At 36.5% G+C, this 22,578-nt stretch overlaps 1 protein-coding gene and 1 non-coding gene across 2 annotated transcripts in view; both read left to right on the top strand.

Moving 5' to 3' along the window:
• KCNQ5 (potassium voltage-gated channel subfamily Q member 5) overlaps positions 1–22,578 on the top strand; it is a 499,302-nt gene that overhangs the window by 81,010 nt on the left and 395,714 nt on the right. The gene's annotated exons all lie outside the window — the stretch shown is intronic.
• On the top strand, positions 5,552–5,650 carry LOC116635917. The gene has a single exon (XR_004300228.1). It is a non-coding gene; the product is annotated as a U6 spliceosomal RNA (small nuclear RNA).

Here is a 22,578-nt window from a genome sequence, read left to right as displayed (position 1 = left end):
AGTCATGAGAAGAGAATTCCAGGCAGGAAGTACCTGACATATTAGGGAGTCAGCAAGGGAAATGTGGTAATGAGAGAGAGTGGTAGGAGATGAGGTCAGAGAGATAGGAAGGGGCCAGATCTTTTAAATGGCAAACAGCTTTGGTTACTACAAACTATGCAAAGTGCTTCGTAACAAACACAAGTATTAAAAGAACAGATATCTGGGAGCCTAACCTAACCTGGGGAATTAGAGGAGGCTTCTGTTGGGGACTGAATTGTGTCCCCCCCCAAATTCATATGTTGAAGCCTTAACCCCTAGTGTGACTGTAATTGAAGATAAGGCCTTGAAAGAGGTAATTAGGTGGTAAATGAAGTGGAAGGGTGAGATCCTAATCTAACAGGAATAAGAAGAGGTATGAGAGAATAGGAAGAAATACCAGGAAAAAAAAAAAAAGGAAGAGATACCAGGGATCCATGCACACAGACAAAAGGCCATGTGTTGGGATTTAGTGAGAACGTGGTTGGCCATTTGCAAGCCAAGGAGAGATGCCTCAGGAAAAAACAAAACCTGTCAACACCTTGACTTGGACATCAGCCTCCAGAACTGTGGGAAAGTAAATTTATATTATTTAAGCCACTCAGTCTGTAATGTTTTGTTATGGAAGCAGTAGCAGACTGATACAATTTCCCTGAGTAGGTGACCCTTGGGCTGAAAACTGAAGGATGTATAGGAGTTAACCACTTGAAGTAGCATAAGACAACAGTACGTGCAAGGACCCTACATTTGAAAAGCACATAGTGTGTTTGAGATTCTGAAGGCCCATTGGCTGAAGCTCCGAGAGCAAAGATAAGAACGGTACATGGAGAGATGAAAGAGGTTGAGGGAAGCCAAATCATACAAAGTCTGGTAGGCTCTGTGAAGGACTTGGGCTCTTATCTTAAAGGGGCTGATGTAATTTAAAAAAATTGGCATTTTTAAATATCACTTGGCTGTGGAAAATTGAATGGAATAGGGAAAGAATGAGTGTGGAGAGAACCACTCCAAAGGTCCCAGAGAGATGAAGTAGACTGGACTGGAAAGGAAGCAACAAAGATGGAGAGAAGTGAATTGATACTTGCAGATAAAGTTGATAGGGCAAGGATTCCTCCTACATCTCTGGGTCTTGCAAATGGAAATTGATACCCCTCTTGAGATGGGGAACACTGAATTCATAATTTTATCTCCAAACCTAATCAGTTCCATTTTGGACATGTTGAATTTGAGAGGCTTCTAAAATATCCAAGTGGAGAATGAGTAAGTGGATAAATCTGGAGCTCAGAGAACAGATGGAAGCTGGAGATACAAGCTTGGGGTTCACCAGCATATATATAGTATTTGAAACCTGTTTCATTTCTCTAGAGACAGGGATTTTATTTGTTTTGTTCATTGATGTATCCCAGGTGCATGGAAAAATGCTGACATATAGGAGGCACTCAATACATATTTGTTGAATGAATGAATGAATGAATGAATGGATTATCTAGGGAGAGCATTTCATATGAAAAGAGAAACAGGTCTAGAATGAAACCTTGAAGAATGGCAACTTCATAGGTGGGGTAGAACTTACAGAGGAACAACAAAGGAACACTCAGAGACAGGAAAATCAATCAAGTCTGAAGTACATGAAGCCAGGGGAAAAGAGTGTTTCAAAAAGAAAGTGAGTTTTATCCTCTAGAGCGAATGGCATGCAGCAGCAAGTCTAGCCTATGAATGAGCACTTCTGAATCCTAACGGCAAGAAGGGCCTTAAAATACTTGAATTTATTTATCACCATTGTCAATCTTTGAATCAAAGACGATTTGATTGCTTATGTGCAAGACTTACCTCAGATAATAACAGTCTCTTAGAACCACATCTCCGACACATTCCCAGCATGGGTGTGTATATAATTACATCATCATTCTTTGCATTAAGTTATGATCTTCACGACCTTCAATGTATTCAAGTAACAATACCAATAGCTTTTCTTGACAAGTTCATCAATTACATCATCATTCTTTGCATTAAGTTATGATCTTCACGATCTTCAATGTATTCAAGTAACAACACCAATAGCTTTTCTTGACAAGTTCACTTGAAGTCTTCTGTCTGGATGAAAGCTCAACCACTTTTTGCCTTACTATCTCCTTCCTTCCCTCTTTTTATTTCACTCTGTGCTTCCCTACTCTCTGCATAACAAAAACTTTACTAGCTTCATGCATAATCACATGATGAGTCATAATTAAGATTTGAATAAATGATAAAAATAATTTTATTTCACCACCTGTGTACCATCCACAAAAAAAGATAGACTGATTAATTAATTTCCAAGGTCGTGAGTATAATTTGTCTAATCCTAGCTATTCTCATATAGATTCTCTGCCTTGCAGAAGAGCTATATGGAACCCTCTGGGGACATTTCTAATACTCATGAGCACAGTTTTCTTATAGCTAAATTGGGATCACAGACCTCAATTTAGAGATCAAGAATATTCAGCAGAAAATCCTGTCTCTCCATTTCATCTGAATGGCCTCTACCTTGATATAGATAACCCACTTGACTTTTATATGTTATTATCTGCAATGGAAAAAATAAGGAAAAAAGTCATTAATTGTCCTTGGTTTAGATCTCAACTGTAGACTGTAAATATTTAGTTTAAGGAATACTTCTCCTTCTTTTTCCCTGCTTTATTTTTCTTCAGTACACTTATCCTACTTGAAATTTTATTATATTTATTATATGTTTATTACTTTATTTGGTCTTGGGTTATCTTCCCTTGGAAGATACAAGATACAATGTCTCTCTCATGTTTGCTGCATCCTCACACTCAAAACTATGCCTGACATACTGTAGGAGCTCAGTAATATTTACAGAATGAATAAATAAATAGATGCTTAAAGCCTGATGGTGGAGGTAGATACAAAATGCTGGTTGCGTTTGCAATTTAGTATGAAATGCAATTCCTAGTATCAAGTCACACATTTGAAATCCAGGCAAACATTTTTGCTTGTTAACATCTTTAACTGTCTTCTCCTAAGTGTCAGCCCTGCATTAGATGTTTCCACATGAAGATCCAAAGGTGCTTTGAACTCACAGTGTCCCAAACACCCTTCTTTTTTGTTTTCTACCCCCACCACAACCTCATACCTCCCTCTCCTCAAGGCCTTCCTTATCACCTCTACCTGTTCCTTTGAGTTATAAAATGCCTCTCTCTCCTTCAGATATCCAACCAATCACCAAATTCTATGAATTCTGCCTTTATAATGTTTTTTATATCCACCTTCCAAACCACTTGACCCCTGTCCTGGTTCATTGGATAACTCCTTTTCCTGACAATTGCAATCCCTTCTAAGGTCTCCTGGTGCCTCTAGTCTCCCTTTTGTCCGGTCAGTATTACATATTCCATATATTCCACACCTAAGTAATGTGAATATTAATTAATCAATAAAAATTAATTAAGTTTTTTTTAGTGTCCATTCTAGGTTCAAGGAATAGTCTAAGGCCAAATGGGGCTCTTTGTCTTACAGAAGGGTGTAAAGACTAGATATGCCCATGTCACTGTCCTTCTCAAAAATGTTCAGACTTCCTGTTTACAGTGAGTAAAACTTAATCCCTTAGAATGATACTCCCAAACTCTTTTGCCTTTCTAGTTTTATCTCACATCCTTCCGAAGACCCTAAACACAAGCACTCTATGTACCTTCTGTGTTGTTTCCAGGAGGGGTATGCACTTCCATCCTGAGTTCTGTCTTTCTTCATCTCATCTCTCTAACTGGAATGAGTCCCTCTTTCCCCTTACAGGTGTGATAAAGTCCTATTCGTTCTTAGACGCCTAACTCAAATGTCTGCTCACCTGTGAGCCCTTGTCCATTACCACAGGAAGAATTAAATCTTTTCTGTTTGCTCACAGACTTCATTTATTCCTCTATAAGTGCACTTATATCTGCTGTAGAGTAGGTTCTGAGCACCTTAAAGACATATATATGCTCCTGGTGAGTCCATTTTTTTTTAAGGCCTCTTATTACTAAGCCTTAATTTATCTATCTGAGATTTCAAGTTCATATCAAATAATGTATTTCTAAGGAGTTCCTAGATTCTCTCCAGTATGTTCTAGAAAGTGCTAGCCACAATTGTGCAGTGCTACAATAACTGCTGTACTCAGTTTCTCTAAAGTTCTCGGTCCTTGAGCTGTAGCATGAGGAGCTTTTCAGAGCCCATTTGGTAGGAAGGTTTACACCATCTTCAGAGTTCAGAATGGAACTGAACTGAACAGGACCCTCATAGAACATCCTATGCAATATAGTTGAATACTTTGCTTTCCCTTTTTTCTCTGACATAGCTCAGAAGCTGTTGCTTGTGTACTTTATGCCTGATATTGTATGGTTACATAAAAATCTCTTCTTGTCATAAATATGGATAGTGTTAACCTTGGGTACTATTTGGTAGCTACTGTGATTTCACTAATGACCATCAGATTCAGAGCTTAATTGTCAAGTGATATATGTCAGAATGCCATATACTGGCTAATTTCCGTCAGTTTCTAAATGATAACTGTTAATGTCAAGGCAGTTCAAAAATAGCAAAAACTTGATTTCCCCTTAATATCCTGAAAATCATATTCATGGGCACCAGGGAGTCTGGGCAATAAATCTGATGGATTTTTGCCATCATATTTAGAATAAACAAATTAATGCTAGAAACAGTTTTCTAACAGGAGATAATAAAGGATATGGGCAAACACAAATAAATGTTACAAAGAGGAAAAATACAATCTCTGTGAGCAGATTAATTGCTTTTGTAAATTAGATGGAACTTTTTAAATGTAGGCAAGAGTTTTAAAATTATACAATTTAGCTAAATAACGTAGTATTTGTTCCTATCATTGAATAGTTGTCTTTCTATTGGGGCAAAAATTGATATTTAAATATGTTTTATGACAAAGAAGTGTTTGCCAAATTATTTACCAGTGAATATTTCTTTAATTGGACTGAGGTAAGTGAGAGTGTGATTCCTCCCTATGGTGGCCAATTTCAGGCAGGTCACTGCAGGGTGGGTGTGAAGATTCACTCTCATCTCTGTACCTACCAGTGAGATCATTAAAGAACACATGTGGTGCTGGTAGCACACAAACTGGCCGGTGTCTGGGTGTGTTCACAGTATGACCAGGTTCCCCCAACCTGTCCCAAATCCCCAGGCTAAATCCCTTGAGGCTCTGGTGTTCACCTTGCAGATTTTGGCTGTTAATCACAGTTACAATCTTGTACACTGCAGACTTTCAATAAATGTGTGCCCTTTGATTATTACAAAGGCTTTCTTGGTAGAAAGGTTCAGGTAAGAACCTGAAGCATAGGATGAAATAGGTGATGAGTAGAAGAATCCGATTCTAAATTTTGCTGAGATCAACTCCTGCCCTCACATGGTAGTGAGCCTCTTTGGTACCTCACTAAAATGTAAAGAGGATAGACCCTCTTCCTGGCTGAGGCCATGTACTGGCTTAATAGCATATGTAATTTACTCTTTTGGCTTTTTTTAATAAAAATTGTATACATTTATACTCACTTCAGCAGCATATATACTAAAATTAGAATGATATAGAAAAGTTAGCATGCACAAGGTTGACATGCAAATTCGTGAAGCATTCCATAGTTTTATAGGAAATATAGTTAATAATATGTAACAACTTTGTATGGTGACAGATGGTAGCTAGATTTATCCTGGTCATCATTTTGTAATGTATATAAATGTTGAGTCACTATGTTGTACACCTGAAACTAGTATTATACGATATGTCAACTACACTTCAATTTAAAAAAGAGATCTCATGAACAATAGGTGTTCAAGAGTTCCTTTCCTTAAGATCTTGTGAATCAGATTTTGTGAAGTTGAACCAAATAATTTCAGAGTACAGTGCCTAACTTATTCCTCTCAAATAATCCACATAAAATACAGTATTGCTAAATAAATTCCCTGTTTTTAGATCAAAAAGTATATATTTAAGGTGTATACATGATTTTTGATATACATATATACATAGTGAAAATAGTCAAGATAATTAACATATCCATCACCTCACATAGTTACCTTTTCTATGTTTGTGATGAGAGCACCTAAGACTTACTCTCAACAAATTTCCAGTATACAATGCTGTGTTGTTAATTATAGGCACCATATACTGTACATTAGATCTCTAGTACTTATTCATCCTACAGAACTGCTTACTTTGAAATATAGATACATCCAAATTAAAAAAGGGAAATCAATTATAAGAGGACATTTATAAAATATTTTAAAAGTAATATTTGATTTTATGAGATCATATTTTAATGACAATTAGATAATCTAATACTATGAAATTCTAATGATATCTCATACTGAGGTCTTAAAAAGAATAATTATTTCACAGTACCTGAATATCCTCATAGTGTCGAAATTTTTCGAATCTTGAGAAATCTTATATCGAAAAATAATTTCCCTCTACAGCATATATCAAAATTCAAAAGTTCACGATTGATGTTTGTGGTATAATTACTTTTATATTGTTACATGTAAAATCATGAAAATATATTTGAGATCGCAGTTGAACACCTATTTTATGTCAATAAGAACTCTTGTACAGTTTGTTAAGGCTGAAATGCAGTGAGAACATTTGTCTTGTAACATTAGAGTCCACATCCAGAAACATTATGTGTATCATAGAAAAAATAATGCAGTGGATTTTATGGGTTTTTTTAAGTTTTGAAAAATAGAAAATTTTCACATAAGAAGTATGTCATATGATTTATAATGCATTAAAAGATAGCTGATAAATTCATTTTGGTCTCACACAATAGTGCTCAAATTTAAAACTTTTGCAGTCTTAAACTTTCCGTATCTTTCCTGATCTTTTATTTAATGCAAACAGTTTTATAATGTATGTACACATATTTAAAGAAAGTATATTAGCATATTTATAATAACTTATGACAATTTTATGAATATCACCTAATAAATGAAACCCCTATTCTAGAGAACTCTTAAATGATATTTAAATATGAAGAAGCCTTATTATTGGGGGTTTGGCATAAACAAATAGATAACAAACTACATATGTCTATTTGTAGGAAAGACCTAAAAATTAAAGGAAGTGATGTAAAGAATTGGTTGTGGGAAAAAAATTCTAAGTTGAATTTAAAGAACTAGATCAGATTGAACACAGGTTAATTCGGGCGCCTGGGTGGCTCAGTTGGTTAAGCGACTGCCTTCGGCTCAGGTCATGATCCTGGAGACCCTGGATCGAGTCCCGCATCGGGCTCCCTGCTCGGCAGGGAGCCTGCTTCTCCCTCTGACCCTCCCCCCTCTCATGTGCTCTCTCTCTCTCATTCTCTCTGTCTCAAATAAATAAATAAAATCTTTAAAAAAAAAAAAAAAAAGAACACAGGTTAATTCTTCCTCTCTTATAGACTGTCTAGGGGACATAGTTCCTATTATATTTTAAATTTTAATACATTTTATTGGCTTGTGGATTATTTTAGCTCTGTTATTAAAATAATGTTTCACTTCTAAATATGTAATTTTGAAAGGTTTGCAGCAATGTCCTTTGTCTGATTTCTTTAGAGAAAAAATAATATAATAATAATAAGGTGATGAAATAAAATTATTCTTTTAGGAATGCATCTTTAAAGGATAAGATATTGAGATTCAAAAATACATACATTTCAATAACACTGTGAGTTGATCTTAACAATAGGTACCATAATAAATTTTCTAGTTACTCAAATGATATTGCTATTATTCAAAATTATTTTAGAGCTCTTCTTTTGGAGTTGCCTTTATAACCAAGTTATGAACCACATAAAAAAATTTCTAATATGTTACAGTTGCATCTTTGCTTAACCCAAATGCCATTGCCCACCTTATTTATATTGTTTATCATAAGGGACTCCAAATGTCCTTTTACAGCCTCCCAAAATAAAATTCATTCTTTGAGTATATTTAAAAGAATGGGACACAATTCCGAAGGAAATTAAAAAGTGGTTTTGAAATACTTAAAAGACTGCTCATGAGAATAAATGTATAACCTCACAGAGTAACTGTTTTATAAAGGAAATCGATTATTTGGATGTATAAGCTATGGTATGTGTGTGCAGTCATTATGTTTTTATTCATTCATTTACTTATGAGTGAACTACCATAATATTATGAAAAACTATTCTTAGCATCAAGGAGGCATTTAAAATGTTTCCCTTTGTTTTAAGTTGGTTTTTTGGGTTGTTTTTGTTGTTGTTGTTGTTGTTTTGCTTAGTTGAATATTCATTTGGCTTTTTTGCAGTACCAAAAGCAACAGGTGAAACCCTGCTTTAGAGGCTTCTCCATGGTCTTTAATTGTTAATCCCAATAGAAGCTTTACTCTTTGCAAATCAGTTCTGGGCACCACATTTTGTAAAGGCTGGGTCTATAGCCACAAGATTAAATCTATTTTCACATTTTTATCACATAAATGAGACCACACCTGTTTGGTTCGCTGGTATATGGCTGTCATAATATCCATATGTAAAAGGAGTTCAATTACTGTCTGCTGAGTGAATGTCAGATGCCAGACACACAACTTGTCATTTTTAGGTCTCCTAAAAATGTTATTTGAAAAACATGTTCAACTTTGGTGAGACAAGAGAAAAGCATATCTTAACAAAAGCAATCTTTAGAGAAGAGATTGCAGGGATGCTTATTCATAAAACATATAAACCTCTTGTTCTACTTTAGCCACTGTTTCCCCAGTGCCATCTCAAAGCAGCAATTTAAATTCATTTCTGCATTTTATCAACACAGTGTTTATTAGACACCTACTATAAGCCGAAGAGTGTTCTAGGGACTGGGAAAATAACTATAAACAAAATAGAGTTCCCATGGAGTTTGCATTTTAGTGGGGGCGAATGGTGATTCTTAAAGATATTGTAATGTATTTGTAAGCATTGTTTCTGATTATTGACAAAATGTGAATAATGATCCCAATGTAGTGAGGTCTCAGTGGTATAAGTTGATGAGCTTCATAAACTGTATCACAAAAAAGAGTGCTGCTAACCCAGTTTGGGCAAATATAGAAAATTCGGATGCCTGACACCTAATGTTGTTTCACCAATGTTGTAATGGTTTGCTTAAGATGAATGGTTGACCACCTTGAACTTCCCAGGAGTTACCAAATAATGTCTTCATTGGGAATTCATTCTTGGATGACATATGCTTTTAGAAAATAACACATGTGAAATGTTAGTATAGGAACACTTAATTTTGGTACAATCTTTAATAAAGACTACAGACTTTGGGCTTTTTATCTTAGCATTAGCCACATATTTAAGTATGATGGACACAGCATCACCTGAATCCTTAACTTAGAATCCATCTCCATGAGGCTGCCTCTAGATATTTTAATGTGCATTTAAACCACAGAAATAAAAGCTGGGTGAATATTTGTGTTCATGCATTCATGAATGAGTTTCTCTAAAAACATGAAAAATACTCCTAGCACTAAGAAGGTGTTTGAAAAAGTTTTTGAAGACCATTTGTTTTGTAGATACTCACTTAGCTTTTACAGTACAGTAGTACCAACAGTAGCTAGAATCCTGCCTTGGAGTCGTCCCTAGCATGACCTCGCATGACTCTCTTTCTCGAAAATATCACACTGCCAATCACTACCCATAAATCTCTAGAGGGCAAAGACTATGTTTCATACGTGCACCCCTTCCAACCCCTACAGCCACCCCAAAACATACAGAGCTCCTCATGCATAGAGTACCTGTATGTTTTTACTAATTGGCTTTGGCTGAGAGCTGTGAAGAGCCCTCTTCCTTGCTCTACATTGCTAAAAATTTCCCTTGAGTAGCTTTCCTGAGAAACTGAGGTTGCCCTGGCAGCCTACATTTGCTTTTTTTTCCTAAATTCCTTTTGATAGCCATGATCTTATAAAAGAGTTCCTCTGAACTGATCTCTAAGAGAGTTTGAATCGTTATGTTGCGAACGTGGGCCTCATCCTTTGCTGGTCTGCCTACTCTGCTTGCCACTTTTCCATCAGCAGTTGGTGGCATTCAGCGGCAGCTGCCTTATCTTTATCTTGCTTTTCACTTGAAGATTTGGGAGCTAAGCCAGGTCTTGAGATTGTTCCCTTCTGCTCCTTCTTACGGTCTTATTTGAAATCCTTTCACATGTTTGGGGAGGGGGGTACCCAGACAAGGAAGGACAACAAAAATGACAGTTTCTCCCACTCCCCAATATAAGTCCCATTTTAGGCCTGCTTTTGTAATTGCTAGTGTTTCATCAGTTGTTCTTTTTGTATTGAAATGTAAAAATATTCTAGCTTTGTTTTCTACAAATAGCTTCTAAAAAGTAGTTCAAACATGGATGTAAAATACAGTGAGTTGAAAAAAAAAGAGATACTACTGGGATCAGGGGAAAGAGCATTCATTCATTCATTCATTCAAAAACTGTTGAGCATCTACTATTTGTTTGGATCTGTGGGGCATGCAAAGATGAACAAAACATAATTGTACTCCCTTAAAACTGCAATCTAGGTGGAAAAAATGGAATTTTGCCCTATACCAGCAGGTATCTGAACTCCACCCAGATTTTTGGACCCCTACTACGCTAGGTTTTCTGATGGAAAAGTGTTATTCTTTCTTCCCTTGGAGAAGTATTTTGAAAGACTAATGCAGTCTCCCTTCTCCAAAGATGAATGACATTGAGGTGGAAGACGTAGGCAGAGATCTCTCTAGACATTAGGCATCCCTTGCTGTTCCACTCTACCTGCTGCTTCCAGAAATAACCCTGCTCGGAAACCCTTCCTCTCATAGGTTCCTCTGAGTACAGCCCACACTTCTTAAGTAATGAAAAAACAAAAGAATAAAAAAAAATTTTACATGACTGAAGACTGGTTACCTACCAGCACCATTTCATTCAGTTCTCACCCCAATGAGATGAGGCAGATATTTTACTGGTGAAAAATCTGGGTACTGAACACTCAAGCCAAGTCAGGATTCAAAACCAGGTCTGTGTGACTCCAAAGCCATACACACTTTTAATGTTATAACTTTGTGGCATCCTGCTTAGAGGTCCTTCTCTGAAGGTGGCATCTTTTCTTGGCAGTAATGGCCCTGTGGGCCCTTTTTAGGTAGTTCTCATAGGTTCCTCTCTTGTCTGTCTGGTTACTCCCTTGCTTCCTTGAACAATTCCTCAGGGATTGGACAGCATGGTATTACTCTGCCAGCATCATCTCCAGAAAGAACCCTCTAGTGCTGGCAGTCATTCCCTAGGCCCCTCCCAAGGCACTTCCTCAAGGACGGACACCCTCGACTTAGGCCCTCCTGGCTTTACGGCACATAACCAGAATCTATCACCGTTGTCCCAGAGTGCTGAAGGATGTGGCAAGAATCTCATAGTCCTCATAATTCCCATCCTTCCAATGCCTGGTATATAACTAAAATCTAATGGTGACTCAGTCAATGTTGAGTCAGTGTTAGAGACGTGATCCAAAGCCATCTATTTGTCTGGTACCCAAGGCAGTGCGCACTATCATTCTGCCATTTGGCCTCTGGAGTGTCCTTTGTCCCATATGAGGGAGCTTCAGAACCTGTGCTTTTGAGTCATTGTGTCAGCTTTTTATAGTTTTACTATCTTCTCCATTGCCTTTTACTGCTATACAAGTGAGTGCACAGCTCACTTAACCTTCTGCTAGGTTTGCTGCTTTTAATCTGTTGTGGAATGGATGTTTTTTCACATTTTATCTAAAATGAGAGATGACAAGACTCCTAGGGAAGGACTCCTGTGCATTCACCTAGGTTTCTGAATCTATCAAATTAATTGTTGCCTGTTCCAAGAAATTTTTTTGCTTCCTCCTTGACTCAGCTATATCATATTATTTGTGTTGCTATATCCTTGGAATAAGTGGTAAAGGATATTTTCTCTTCCCTTTGTCCCCACAGAATCTAGGCAAGGTATGAGCATGTAATTTTCTTCAATTTCTTTTTTATTTAGCCATTTTTCAGCCAAAGAGATTTCTGCTAATACGTAGAAATCCTTTTTCGCAGAAAGCATGATCAAATCAGTGGGGAGTGATCTGTGATGTTTGATGTGATTCATTAATTGCTATAATAAAACTCCTGGAAGTGTGAAACAGTGAGAATCTTAGAGATTATTTTGTTTGGTCCTTTTATTTTCAGATCAGGAAATCGTAGTAGGCCATGAAGATGAAGGGCTATGTGCAAGGTCCCAGAGATGGTGGGCCTAGAGCCAGGATAAAACCCCAACCTCTGGTTCTTAGTTCATTTCTTCTTTCTCTTTCCACTCCTATTTCTTCTTAGAATCAGGTATATCTATTAAATGATTGTAGATTTTATATTTAAATTTATGAGTATAATAGTTACTATCCTATGGGTTAGCATCTTGCAGAGAATCAGCAAAGTAGGAAGTGTATAAATTTAGAAACCAGATAGACAATGATCAAATACCAATTATGTCATTTTCTGACCATGGTATTGGCCAAGCTATTTAATCCCTCTAAATTTTAGATTTCTCATCTGCAAAATGGAGATTATAATAACAACCATGGAGTGAGAGTTAAGTGAATTAATTACTATATAGAGCTGAGAACAGTGCCTGGCCCATAGAAGGTGTCCAGTAAGAAAGATGTACAACAATTATCAGATGTCTTCTTCTCCTTTATCTAAAGCCTTTATTCCCTTTATGCTTAAAATTTTTGTTATATGGCTATTATTTTAGGTTTTTGGTAAGTTCTACAAACAAATAAGTTTATAAATAGGTTTAAAGTGTGCATTTGATTTTCATGGATTGTTTTCTTAATCCAGATCTGATTCTCTGCCTGGAGTTGCAAAGAAGTGAGTGTATATTTACAAAGGCATTTAAGTGTCACAGACCAACATTTCTCAAAGCCTGATCTTAGATCACTTACATAAGAATCACTTAAAGGGGTGGGAAGATTCCCAGGCTCTACAATAGACCTGATGAATGCAAATCTCTAATGATGAAAGGGCCCAGGAATCTCTATTTTATGATAAACTCAAAGTATGATTTTCATACATTTTAATTGTTGAGAACCACTGCTATGGATGAATCTTTTTTTTTTTTTTTTAAGATTATTTGAAAGAGAGAGCGTGTGTGCAGGCAGGGGGAGGGGCAAAGGGAGAGGGATAGATTCCCAAGTAGACTCCACCTTGGGTATGGAGCCCGACTTGGGGCTTAATCCCACCACCCTAAGATCATAACCTAAGCTGAAACCAAGAGTCCAGTGCCCAACTGACTGAGCCACCCAGGTGTCCCTAGATGAATTATTCTAAATGCCAGATTACTCAACCTAAAATATTATTTTCCTTATTCTACGTCCTTGTTCAAATAATCTTTAGTAGTTCTCACTAATCTCCAGTTTGGCAAGGAGGGTCATCCCCTATCAGGTTGTGTGAATTTGCCTATTTAGTCTTGTGATAGGCTGGAAAATGTCTCCCAAAAGATATCCATGTCCATATCCAGAATCTGGAAATAGGGTACCTTAGAATATTGCAAAGGAACTTTGCAGATGTGCTTAAATTAAGGATCGCGTGACGGACATTATCCTGGCTATCGAGGTGAGCCCGTGTAATCACAGTGGTCTGTATAAGAGAGGCAGGAGGATCAGATAGTATGTGAAGATAGAAGCAAGAGATTGGAGTGATGGCAGGAACGGGTCCTGAGCCAAGGAATGCAAGTAACTTCTGGCAGCTGAGAGGGGAAAGGAAACAGATTCTCCCCTCACAGCCTCCAAAAGGAACCAGCCCTGCTGGCACCTTGACTTTAGCCCAGTGGGAGTGATTTTGGACTTCTGATCTCTAGAACCATAAGATACTAGATTTGTGCTGTTTTAATCCAATATTCTTGTGGCAATTTGTTGCAGCAGCAATAGCAAAGTAGTACCTTGGTTTTTCTCCAACCACTCATCTTTTCTGGTCCTTGGCTCCTTTCTCACTGGTTCTTGCACTCTCCCTGAACCTTGTCTTGTGCTTTCTCATCTCTGAGCTGTGCTCACTTTCCACCTACCAGGCATGCTCTTTTTGTTGTTGTTGTTCTCCTTCTGTCTGTCAGGCAGAAGTGATTTTCCCTTCTCTGAAGTTCTAAGGCAATCAGGACCTGTGCAATTTATTGTGCGTCTAGTTATGAAAATCTCCATCAGGGAATGGGTAAGCACAAAATCTCTCAAATCAGAACTCCTAGGTTTAAATCCTGATTCTCCCACAACCGCCATAGAGGTTTCTCAAACCCTCCAAGTCTCAGCGTCTTCATTTCTATCAACCTCCTAGGATCATGAAGTCTAGATATGCTTCACATAATAGTGAATTGGCATTGTCGCTCAATCAGAATAAGGACTCTATATGTGTTGGTGATTATCTGACTTGTCATTCAGCATATCTCTGATTATTATCTTAAAGAGCTATTCAGCCATATTGTTTACATTTTAATACATTTGTGTTTTTGTTTCCCTGTTAACTCCATGAAAGTAAGCATGATGATAATTATAACAACAACAATAATAATAATAGCGAAATGATAAAATGAAAGGAAAATGTCTTCATTTTGGAAGACATTGTTTCAGTTCTAGCTTCACAATTTATTGGCTGTCTTAAAAGAAAAGAAATTGAGTTTCTTCATCTGTAGAATGGGAATAATAACGGTATTTACCTCTTAAAATTGATTTCAGGATTAAGTAAAATGATCAGTTCAAATCTTAGCACCTAGAACATGGTGAGAGTTGAGTACATGTTAACCATTGTTAATGGCAATCAGTATTTAATTTTCTTTTTACTTGTCTTTATTCTGTAATTAATCTTGATATTCCTATTACTTTATATATGGCAATAATATGAGAAATGAGGGGAAGAAAATTGGGTATATGTCTAATATATTGTGCTTTGCTGTCAGATGCATTATAGACTGTAAGTCCCACAGGCTTTTAGGGCTTGCTCTTGGATTAATGCTCAAATGTGTGCAGGAAACACATAAAACTTGGTTGCTTTCCTCCCTCCCTCCCTCTCTCCCTCTCTCCCTTTCTTCCTTCTTTCCTCTCTTTCATCTCAGGTGACTGTATGAATAGTTTGGTATTTTAAGTACTTTGAATACATTAGATTTTGGAACTGTTTTTGAAAAAAAAAAAATCTGTGATTCAATACATTGCCATTCATCATTACTTCCCTTTACAACCCTTCATGCTATTTTAGTGCAGACGAGAGCTCTCCTATCCCAGCTAATTTGAATTCATTTTTCACATGAGAGTTCATAAGTGACTATGCTAAAATTAAGGTCTATTACATTTTCTGCACTTCCTTTGTCTGCTAATGTTATAATATGATTTTTAAGTAATTGGGTTTCTTTTGACATGATTTCTTATTTAGAAACTCTGGCTTATTTGCAAGTCTTTTATCTATACATGTTTATATATTTTATATCGATATTTTCTCCCTGGTTGCCATCTAATTATCTTAGAGAGACTTGGAATTACTCTTTTTTATTTAAGCCATATAAAATAGCTGTATATCACCAAGAAAATATGAATACAAGAATGCTAGGAAAATTTGGTAGTAAATGTTTTTGTCATTAAAAGCAAGAAGAGAAAATGAAACTAATTTGCATAATGAAAAAGAGTAAGTATATTTAAATGTCCTAAATAGATGCCTCAGAACTCATGCTTTGTCATTTATTATTTTTAAAGCAAGGAAAGATTACCTCCTCTTCTTACTCTTTTGGCCACTTTTACTCAAAGATTTAAAAGGCAACTGGGAATTTCCCTCATGACCTGTGGGATAGTCTATTCTTCGTGTATTCTTCTTAGACTTCCTAGACTACACGGCATCACAGTGGTTACAGGCTCTCCCTGGAAACCTTTCTTAGTGACCCAGTGCCTTGGAAAATTGTTCATTTTGGCCTAAGGAGACATTCTGACTCTAGACTTACACACACACACACACACACATACACACACACCACACACACACACACACACACACCCCCAAGTGAATTTAAAATGAGAAACGGAGACTTCATCTGACAAAATAGAAAATGTTTGCCCTGTTGAGAGATTTATGGCCCCGTGTTCTCCTTGGCCACAATGCTTGAGTGCCATCACTGAGAAGTGAGAGGCAGTGCTGAACAAAAACCATACTACTTTACAGACTTGGTGAGAGTAATTTTACTCATGAATAAGCAACAGCTCATGCTTGTGCAAAATGTCCATCTGTGCCCTCTCATTGTGGCTCTCTCTCATTAAAAAGAGGCATTGGAAGCCAAATAGAAAATATATTGTTCAATTTACCATAGATTTCAGAGCAGAAATACGAGTTTTGTTTCACCTTGTAACATGATTCCATCTAACGAATTTAAACAATATAATCCTAATGTATTAGTTCATCCATTATGAAATTAACAACTTATCTTAAAGAATATGTTAAAATCGGTTTCTTAAATACTAAAACAAGGATGAATTTTTACTTAAAAAAATTTCCCTACTTTTCCCCTAGACATAATTTGTTTTAAAAAATCATCTAACAGAGGGGTTCCTGAGTGGCTGAGTCGGTTAAGCTTCCAACTCTTGGTTTCTGCTACTGTCATGATCTCGGGGTGGTGGGATGGAGCCCCATGTCCAGCTCCATGCTCGGCACAGTCTGCTTGGGATTCTGTTCCTTCCCCTTGCTGTCCCGGCCCCCAACATGATCTCTCTCTCTCAAATAAATAAATAAATCTTTAAAAAAAAATCATCTAATAGAGGAACCATGATCTTCTCAAATAGTCTTTTTAATGCAATATCAAATTATATTGTAATCTAGTGTCAAAATAACACTGAATTATAATCAACTCTCAATATATAAATATATATTCCAAAAATGTATAAACTCTTAATATATTTAATGAAGTTCAAGTAGCAGTCATTTTTCCGATGTCTCCCAAAAATGAATTGATCATGTTGATTGCTGGTTTGGGGGGGAATTTCATTGATTAATTTAAAAGTAGTATATATGGTGGGCTTGACTTTTCTTTAATAAGTGTAGTGGGAGAAAATAATTTCTATAAGAATCATTTTTAATTACCAAAGACAGTATAACCTACTTATTTTTATTCTTAGCAAGAACCCCATTTTAAATTAAAATATTTGAATTTTACGGTGAAAATAATTTATAAAATCAGATATAATTTATCAGATAGTTTATTATGTAACAAAAATGCCCTTTGTCAAATACATCATTGTCATCTCTTAAAACAGTTTCCAAAAATGCCCTTTCCAAAGTAATTTGTATGCAGAATGCATGGATCTATTGTATATAAAAGCTTTCATCTCACATAATCTAAAAAAATATGAAATTTGGTTAACAAATTTTTTACTTTTTTACATGATCCCTTAAATTTATCCGAGAAGAGGTATTTACAAACTATGGATAAAATCTGTTTTTTAATATTGTCACTTACTCACAACAAATGACTTCTTTTCATAAATTTCATTGTTAAAAATAAACAGGCACCTTTTAAAATTCTTGTCAAAGGTGACTGGCCAATGCAAGGGTTGCAAATAACAGGAGGTGAAAGGGTGATTAGAAAGCAATGGAGAATAGATTATGAAATGCTATTATATATAGATATAGATATATATTACTCTCTTTAATTCTATTTTGTGATTAAAGGAAAGAAAAACCAGGGAGGAATAAAATTAAGAGAATGCTATAGACTGAATATTTCTCCTGAAGTACGGGTGTTGAAATCCTAACCCGCAATGTTGTGATATTAGGAGGTGGGGCCTTTGGGAGGTAATCAGGTCAGCTAGGTGGAGCACTCTCCAATGGAATCAGTACACTGAGGAAAAGAGACATGAGAGTTCACTCTGGCTCTCTGCCACTATATGAGGATACAGTGAGAATATGGCCATCTATGAACCAGGCCCTCTGGATGTTCCAGCACCTTGATCTTGGACTTCCAGCCTCCAACGCTATGAGAAATAAATGTCTGTTATGTAAGCTATCCAGTCTATGATAATTTGTTATAGCAGCCCTAGCTAAGATAGAGATAGAGAGGATATAAAAAGAGAGGTCGTGATCTCAGGGTCCTGGGACTGTACCCCATGTTGGGCTCCCTGCTTAGCGGGGAGTCTACTTCTCCCTCTCCCTCTGCCGCTCCCCACTCCTCTTGCTGTCTCTCAAATAAATAAATAAAATCTTTAAAAAAAAAAAGAGTAAAGACAGAACGAAGGCCTTAAGTTCTGTGGAATGTTGATTAAAGGTAAGCTGTTCAGATCACACTTATTCGTGGCACGCAGGAAAAGTCGTTTCTTTTCAAAAAGTGATCAGCTGGTTAGCTACTATAACAATTCAGTCCTTACGCATGGAAAAGCTTTCTTGAAATAGGGCTAATGTAACCATCAGAGTTTAACTGTGATGGATCATGTTCTGTACATAGCACAGCAGGGTCTCAGTATGACCTGCGATGGGGGCAGGAGTGATGAGCCATGAGCTGTTCTGAGCAGTAACATCTCACATAGAGTCACTTTTAACTCATGGATTGGAGATTTCTACTTTTCATCTTGATCAAGATTTATGGGGAAATAAGTGCAGGAAATGTCAAGCCCATCTCTGAGGTAATAATTTATAGTTTTTGTTCAAGATTTTCATTTCATAGCATCCAAACATTGTTCTTTATATTAAATAAAATATTTTCACATGTAAAATTAATGATAGCATTTATGTACTTAGTGTCCCCTCCCTTTCAGAGAATATCCCTATCATTTTCTGTGAAGCAGTCAGTTGGTTTCACAATTTTTCTGGATCTTTTTGGACATTTGTAGGCATGTTCTGAATAGCAATGACTTCCCAACAATTGCCCCTGAAATAAGTTGGAATCAATTTCTAGCAACTGTTATTCCCTCAGTAATTCTTCAGATTCCTGAATTGGTATTAATTAGCTCTTAGCTGTTACCACAATAATACTGGATAATAGATTACCTAATCCCCAGGAGCATTCAGGAAACATGTATTTCTTCTTCACACATGGGTTAGGGCCAGTTGAAATTTTGGTGATCTAGGCTGTCCTCAGCAAGGTGTGGCCTTAAGTTGCATATTTGATCTAAGTGGGCTGTACCTTTCTCTCATCTTCCTTGGACCAGAAGCTACATGAGGCATTGTCTTCTCATGGTAAAAGGCAGAGTAAATGTGCCAAAGCCCAACCAGGCAAGAACATTTTAACCCTCTGCTTGTGTACTTCTGTGAACATTCTAGTGGTCAGAGCAAATCACATGGGCAAGCCTAACATCAATGAGGAAAAATATATATATTCTTTGATTCTAGTGGGAGGTTCTGCACAGTCAACGTGGAATATGGCATAGCTGTGGAAAAAAGTGGGGAACTGGGAACAATTATGCAGTCTGCCATGCTTCACCTTCTAGATCACAATTACATACCTTCCACACACAAAGTACCTTAATTCTTTTTTTTATTATTTTTATTTATTTATTTGACAGAGACACAGCGAGAGGGAACACAAGTAGGGGGAGTGGAAGAGGGAGAAGCAGGCTTCCCATGGAACAGGGAGCCCGATGCGGGGCTCCATCCCAGGACCCTGGCATCATGACCCGAGCCAAAGGCAGATGCTTAACGACGGAGCCACCCAGGTGCCGCACAAAATACCTTAATTCTAATAATCTCCTTTTCCCAAGCATCCTAGAATTGTCATTAATTTATGGAGTCAGTTTCAAAGTCCAGGATTTTTTTATTTATGTCAGTTCTAGATGCAGCCTCTCCTGATCTGAAACCTTGTGAATTTAAGAGACAAGTTGTCTAATCGTCCCCCATGACAAACAATCTCCCAACACATAATTGTGAAATAGGGACATGGTAGCCACAGTGAACACTCCATTCAAAAAAAAGGTGACAATGAGAGGCACATTGCAGTCACTGGTCCATAGTAATTCTGAAATCCCACTGCATGAACGTTGCCAGGTCTCCCTATCCTGGAGAAAGGGAATATCCTTTGATCAGGTATTGATTCTGCTCTCTGGGAATTAGCTAAATAGGGAACGAGGTTGTATCAACTCTTCTTTTGGTGAATGTATTCGGAAGCATCAAGATTTTTAAGACAAGGAAAGAAAAAACTTTCCTTTTTAATTTATTTTTGACTTTTTTTTCTTCCTTAATCTTCTATGACATCATTACAGATGTCTCTAGATTCATAAAGTTCTCAATGATATGTATACATATTCTTTACTTTATGAAAAATTATTTTATTTTTTGACGAGGTAATATATTTTAATGACCCAAACATCAAAAAGTGTACAAAAGGTATAGAGTGAACCATCTACATCCCAGTATGTTCCCATTTTTCTTCTCTTTTTTTCACACAGAATTGTAATACACTATAAGTATTATGCAGTGTTCCTTTTTTCACTTAATGTATCTTACAGATTTTCCCACATCAGTACAGAAAGAACTCTCTCATGATTTTTTAGAGCTGTGTATTATTTCATTTAATGGATATACCATGGTTTTTAATTAGTTTTCCATCAAAGGACAGTTACAGCAGTCCAGATGTTTGGCTATTTCAGCTAATGTTGCAATAAATAATCTTGTATGCCTGCTTCATTAGTATATTTGGAGGAAAAAAACCCGAAAGTGGAAATGTTGAGTCAAAGGGTTTATGAGTATGTAATTTTGAAAGAAACTACCAAATTGTCTTTGATGGAATTTCTAACAATATTACTCCCACCAACAATATGGAGAGGGCTTCTTTTTCTATGGCCCTGTCAACAGTATGTTAGCAAACTCTTGGAATTTGGCCAATTTCCTAAGTGAAAAATGAAGTTGCATTTCTTTTATTATGAATGAGGAAGAACTTATTTCATGTATTTAGGAGCTATTTGTATTTTTTAGAATTTATATTAACTGTTCTTAGACTGTGACCAAGTTTCATTGGGTTGCTAGATTTTGTCTTATTGCCTTAAATAGATAGTGGGTAAATGAGTATTTTGTAGGAGCTGCATGTATACCAAGGAAATTAGTCCTTTTTAAAAGGTTACTTGAATTGTAAATATTTTTCATATGTACTGACTTTCTTTATAGTTGTTTAAAAACTATTTAGAATTTTATTTGTTTTTCTTTATCATATGGCCTAATTTATCAATTTTTCTTTTATGGTTTCTAGATTTTGTATAACAGAAAAGCCTTTCTCTACTTTAAGGTTATAAAAAGAATTCTCCTATCCTTTCTTGTAGTGCTTTTACTATTTTGTTTTATTACATTTAGTCTGATCCTTTCAAAAATTTTTTTGGTGTATGTGTAAGATAGAGATCTAACTTTTTATCCTTATGGTTACCTGGTTTTCTCAATACCACTTACTGTATAGTCCATCTTTTCTCCCTGAATATGAAACGCCACTTTTATCATATACCAAAATTCTGGTTTTTTAGAGTCTATTTCTGAAGCTTATTTTTTCCTTAAAGTCACATCTCTGTTCTTGTAATAGTTCCATATTAGTTTCATTACTGAGGCTTCATGGTGTTTTATGTGGTAGAGTTACTAATTCCTCTTTCTTGTTTCCAGAATTTTCGTGGATGTTCTTGTTTATTTATTTTTCTATATAAACCTTAGAATAATTGTATTTCATTCTGGAAAATAAATATTGATTTCTTTTGGGATACCATTGCATTTACAAATTAGCTTTCAGAAGATGAATGTCTTTATGGTGTGGTTCCTATCCAAGAATATGGTATGTGTTTCTATTTGTTCAGGTTGTCTTTTATGTCCTTTAGAAGCATTTTTAAAGCCTTCTCCATGTGGTCCTCATAAATTTCTGATTAAGTGCTTTTCTTTCTGATTCTTTGTATAGCTTAGCATATGTGATGCTGAGAAGGAAGGACTTCCTAGCTGTTTCAATCCTAGCTCTACATCCAGATTCCTGTGGAACTAGAAGAAACAGATAATGTAGTAAAAAGGCATATGAAAGTTTTAAGTGCAAATGAGGGGACAGGTGGGGAAGTGTAGCATACCTGGTGCTAACTAGCTTCTGTCATCCTATCCAATGAAGCCACCAGATTTGTCTGGCACACACAGCATGGGAAAAGCACAATGTACGTAGAAGGGCCGCAGAAGGTAGAACAGTTGTCATTTAGAAGTGGATCTAAGAATTTTTATCAATTAGACTTAGCTGCATGTAATAGCTATCCCAAATAACAGTGACTTTAAACTTAGATAGATGTTTGTTTTTATCTCCTATACATGAGTTCTGGGTGTTGGCACTCCAGCCCCAGTGTGGTCATTTCATAAACATCAGTGATCCAGGCTCCTTATTTCTTTTTCTGCTTCTATCTTTAGTGTGTGGTTTCTATCTTCAAGTTTGCCTCTCAGTTCAAGATGGCTGAAGAAGCTTTTGCCAAAATGCACATTTCAGGCATGAGGACAAAGAAGGAGGAGCAGGGCAAAAAGTGAGCCGCCAAGCTAAGCCAACCCTCTTTTAAAACCTCACTTCTCTCACTTCCCCCTCCTTATCTGTACAACGGGCTGCTCTCAAGAATATAGAGAGTCTGTTACTAAGAAGAAGGGG

This window comes from Phoca vitulina, unplaced genomic scaffold, assembly GCF_004348235.1.
Source record: "Phoca vitulina isolate PV1807 unplaced genomic scaffold, GSC_HSeal_1.0 scaffold11, whole genome shotgun sequence".
In the NCBI taxonomy this organism is placed as follows: domain Eukaryota; kingdom Metazoa; phylum Chordata; class Mammalia; order Carnivora; family Phocidae; genus Phoca; species Phoca vitulina.
The sequence above is the reverse complement of the archived record's forward strand: the minus strand, read 5'-3'. Positions and strand labels throughout refer to the sequence as shown.